This window comes from Penaeus japonicus, unplaced genomic scaffold (genome assembly GCF_977035675.1).
Source record: "Penaeus japonicus unplaced genomic scaffold, GWHDUDI00000001_assembly GWHDUDI00000024, whole genome shotgun sequence".
Classification (NCBI taxonomy): domain Eukaryota; kingdom Metazoa; phylum Arthropoda; class Malacostraca; order Decapoda; family Penaeidae; genus Penaeus; species Penaeus japonicus.
Genome location: NW_028234426.1, coordinates 2,429,914 through 2,434,913, shown reverse-complemented (window position 1 = coordinate 2,434,913; position 5,000 = coordinate 2,429,914).

The following is a 5,000-nucleotide window of genomic DNA, read 5'->3' as shown; positions in this document are numbered from 1 at the left end:
AAACGAGAATCGGAACAAAATAAAATAAAATCATAATAGAATAATAAAGTCCATAAAACAATAATGATAATAACAATAACACCAACGCAATATTTAAAAAAAAAAGATAAACAAACCAGTTATCATGAAAAAAATCCATAGTCTTCATAATAAGGATAACAAAAAAGAAATAACATTATCAACAACAACAGCATTTATCCAAATAACTTCCAGACATAAATACACGAATGAATCTTGTTACTGCTGCGCTTATCATAAGGCAAAATATAACAGAATCCAAAGAAAAAACATATAAATTACTGATAAGGATCAAAGCCCCTGGAGGAAGGGAGATGATAAGGGAGATAATAAATACACTTGAGATGAAAATTATAATGATAAGAATGAGGATAAGGATAAGGCTGATGTTAATATTGATGGTGGTGATGATAATGGTAATGATAATGAAGATGATTATGATGATAATGAAGATGGTTGTGATAATAATGATAACGATAATAGCAGTAGTAGCTGTGATAGTAGTGATAATGATAATGTTGATAATAATGATAATAACAATGATAATAGTATTAATGATAATAATGAGGATAATGATTATGGCAATAATCATAACAACAACAATAAGGACACTAGCAAAAGTGATAATAATCGTAATGATAATGACAATAATGATAATGATGATGATAGTGATCATGATGATAATAACAACAATAACAGTAATGATAACAATCACTACATACCAGTGATAATGATAATTGTAATAATAATAATAATTAAGATAACTATGATAAAGATAACAATGATAAACCTAATGGTAATAGTCACAGCAAAACCGATGCTTGCAATTGCAATAATAGGAGTTATTATAAAGAGTAATATTACCATGGTATCACAGAGTTATAATGATCACAGTTATAATGTAAATTATACACGTCAATCACAGTTATAATGTAGATTATACATGTTATTAATTACAGTTATGATGTAACTTATTATCTTTGCCATATCAACAAATCACAGAATTACAATGTTTACTACATTTCAATGATTTAATGCATGCAACAATATCATGCTTCTGAGGCGTCGAGCAAGGGGCGTGCATCATGCAGTGTATTAGTGAAGATAATAACAACAAAAAAACTATAGTCAGAGTAACCTGAAAAAAAAATATTGATAACTGATTATAACAAATAATAAAGAAGAGACCAAAAAAATAAATAGAACAAAGAGGAAGTCAAGAAAAGCATATAAAAATTTCGAACAACGAACATACAGATAATAAATGATACGCTTTTAGTCAAGAGGTTTTGACTGGAATTCCGTGATGGTGTTGCAAGGAAAAATATCTAGGGATTGGCGGTTTAAAAACTCCTAGCTTTCTATCTATCTCTCTGTCTATCTATCTTTCTATCTATCTATCTATCTATTTATCTATCTATCTATCTATCTATCTATCTATCTATCTATATATATATATATATATATATATATATATATATATATATATATATATATATATATATATACATACATATGTGTGTGTGTGTGTGTGTGCGTGTGTGTGCGTGTGTGCGTGTGTGTATATGTGTGTCGATGCAGTCAAACACCGATGCCAGCTGGCTTTTGCTTCCTTTCGTCAGAATGATTAGCTTCAAAGTCAGTGTCACTGTCTCTGCCTCAACATGCGCACATCGCCTGTTTCTTCCACTTCGCCCTCGCTTCAACTCTCCCTCCTTCCCCCTTTGACCCTCTCCTTCCCCTTCTTATTCCCTCTCCTTCTCCTTCTTATTCCCTCTCCTTCTCCTTCTTATTCCCTCTCCTTCTCCTTCTTATTCCCTCTCCTTCTCCTTCTTATTCCCTCTCCTTCTCCTTCTTATTCCCTCTCCTTCTCCTTCTTATTCCCTCTCCTTCTCCTTCTAATTCCCTCTCCTTCTCCTTCTAATTCCCTCTCCTTCTCCTTCTTATTCCCTCTCCTTCTCCTTCTTATTCCCTCTCCTTCTCCTTCTTATTTCCTCTCTTTCTTCTTCTAATTCCCTCTCCTTCTCCTTCTTATTCCCTCTCCTTCTCCTTCTTATTCCCTCTCCTTCTCCTTCTTATTCCCTCTCCTTCTCCTTCTTATTCCCTCTCCTTCTCCTTCTAATTCCCTCTCCTTCTCCTTCTTATTCCCTCTCCTTCTCCTTCTTATTCCCTCTCCTTCTCCTTCTTATTCCCTCTCTTTCTTCTTCTAATTCCCTCTCTTTCTTCTTCTTATTCCCTCTCTTTCTTCTTCTTATTCCCTCTCCTTCTCCTTCTTATTCCCTCTCCTTCTCCTTCTTATTCCCTCTCCTTCTCCTTCTTATTCCCTCTCCTTCTCCTTCTAATTCCCTCTCCTTCTCCTTCTTATTCCCTCTCTTTCTTCTTCTTATTCCCTCTCCTTCTCCTTCTTATTCCCTCTCCTTCTCCTTCTTATTCCCTCTCCTTCTCCTTCTTATTCCCTCTCCTTCTCCTTCTAATTCCCTCTCCTTCTCCTTCTTATTCCCTCTCCTTCTCCTTCTTATTCCCTCTCCTTCTCCTTCTTATTCCCTCTCCTTCTCCTTCTTATCCCTCTCCTTCTCCTTCTTATTCCCTCTCCTTCTCCTTCTTATTCCCTCTCCTTCTCCTTCTAATTCCCTCTCCTTCTCCTTCTTATTCCCTCTCCTTCTCCTTCTAATTCCCTCTCCTTCTCCTTCTTATTCCCTCTCCTTCTCCTTCTTATTCCCTCTCCTTCTCCTTCTTATTCCCTCTCCTTCTCCTTCTTATTCCCTCTCCTTCTCCTTCTAATTCCCTCTCCTTCTCCTTCTTATTCCCTCTCCTTCTCCTTCTTATTCCCTCTCCTTCTCCTTCTAATTTCCTCCTCCTCCTTCCTCTTCCTATTCCCTCTCCTTCTCCTTCTTATTCCCTCTCCTTCTCCTTCTTATTCCCTCTCTTTCTCCTTCTTATTCCCTCTCCTTCTCCTTCTTATTCCCTCTCCTTCTCCTTCTTATTCCCTCTCCTTCTCCTTCTTATTCCCTCTCCTTCTCCTTCTAATTCCCTCTCCTTCTCCTTCTTATTTCCTCTCTTTCTTCTTCTAATTCCCTCTCCTTCTCCTTCTTATTCCCTCTCCTTCTCCTTCTTATTCCCTCTCCTTCTCCTTCTAATTCCCTCTCCTTCTCCTTCTAATTCCCTCTCCTTCTCCTTCTTATTCCCTCTCCTTCTCCTTCTTATTCCCTCTCCTTCTCCTTCTAATTCCCTCTCCTTCTCCTTCTTATTCCCTCTCCTTCTCCTTCTTATTCCCTCTCCTTCTCCTTCTTATTCCCTCTCCTTCTCCTTCTTATTCCCTCTCCTTCTCCTTCTAATTCCCTCTCCTTCTCCTTCTAATTCCCTCTCCTTCTCCTTCTTATTCCCTCTCCTTCTCCTTCTAATTCCCTCTCCTTCTCCTTCTTATTCCCTCTCCTTCTCCTTCTTATTCCCTCTCCTTCTCCTTCTAATTCCCTCTCCTTCTCCTTCTTATTCCCTCTCCTTCTCCTTCTAATTCCCTCTCCTTCTCCTTCTTATTCCCTCTCCTTCTTCTTCTAATTCCCTCTCCTTCTCCTTCTTTTTTCCTCTCCTTCTCCTTCTAATTCCCTCTCCTTCTCCTTCTTATTCCCTCTCCTTCTCCTTCTAATTCCCTCTCCTTCTCCTTCTTATTCCCTCTCCTTCTCCTTCTAATTCCCTCTCCTTCTCCTTCTTATTCCCTCTCCTTCTCCTTCTAATTCCCTCTCCTTCTCCTTCTTATTCCCTCTCCTTCTTCTTCTTTTTCCCTCTCCTTCTCCTTCTTATTCCCTCTCCTTCTCCTTCTTATCCCTCTCCTTCTCCTTCTTATTCCCTCTCCTTCTCCTTCTTATTCCCTCTCCTTCTCCTTCTTATTCCCTCTCCTTCTTCTTCTAATTCCCTCTCCTTCTCCTTCTTATTCCCTCTCCTTCTCCTTCTAATTCCCTCTCCTTCTCCTTCTTATTCCCTCTCCTTCTTCTTCTAATTCCCTCTCCTTCTCCTTGTTATTCCCTCTCCTTCTCCTTCTAATTCCCTCTCCTTCTCCTTGTTATTCCCTCTCCTTCTTCTTCTAATTCCCTCTCCTTCTCCTTCTTATTCCCTCTCCTTCTCCTTCTAATTCCCTCTCCTTCTCCTTCTTATTCCCTCTCCTTCTTCTTCTAATTCCCTCTCCTTCTCCTTGTTATTCCCTCTCCTTCTTCTTCTAATTCCCTCTCCTTCTCCTTGTTATTCCCTCTCCTTCTCCCTCTCCTTCTCCTTGTTATTCCCTCTCCTTCTCCTTCTAATTCCCTCTCCTTCTCCTTCTTATTTCCTCTAATTCCCTCTCCTTCTCATTCCCTCTCCTTCTTCTTCTAATTCCCTCTCCTTCTCCTTGTTATTCCCTCTCCTTCTCCTTCTAATTCCCTCTCCTTCTCCTTCTATTCCCTCTCCTTCTCCTCCTACTTCCCCCCCCTTCTCCTTCTCCTTCCCTCTCCTTCTCCCTCTAATTCCCTCTCCTTCTCCTTCTATTCCTTCTAATTCCCTCTCCTTCTCCTTCTTATTCCCTCTCCTTCTCCTTCTATTCCCCTCTCCTTCTCCTTCTAATTCCCTCTCCTTCTCCTTCTAATTCCCTCTCCTTCTCCTTCTAATTCCCTCTCCTTCTCCTTCTAATTCCCTCTCCTTCTCCTTCTTATCCCTCTCCTTCTCCTTCTTATTCCCTCTCCTTCTCCTTCTAATTCCCTCTCCTTCTCCTTCTTATTCCCTCTCCTTCTTCTTCTAATTCCCTCTCCTTCTCCTTCTAATTCCCTCTCCTTCTCCTTCTTATCCCTCTCCTTCTCCTTCTTATTCCCTCTCCTTCTCCTTCTAATTCCCTCTCCTTCTCCTTGTTATTCCCTCTCCTTCTTCTTCTAATTCCCTCTCCTTCTCCTTGTTATTCCCTCTCCTTCTTCTTCTAATTCCCTCTCCTTCTCCTTGTTATTCCCTCTCCTTCTTCTTCT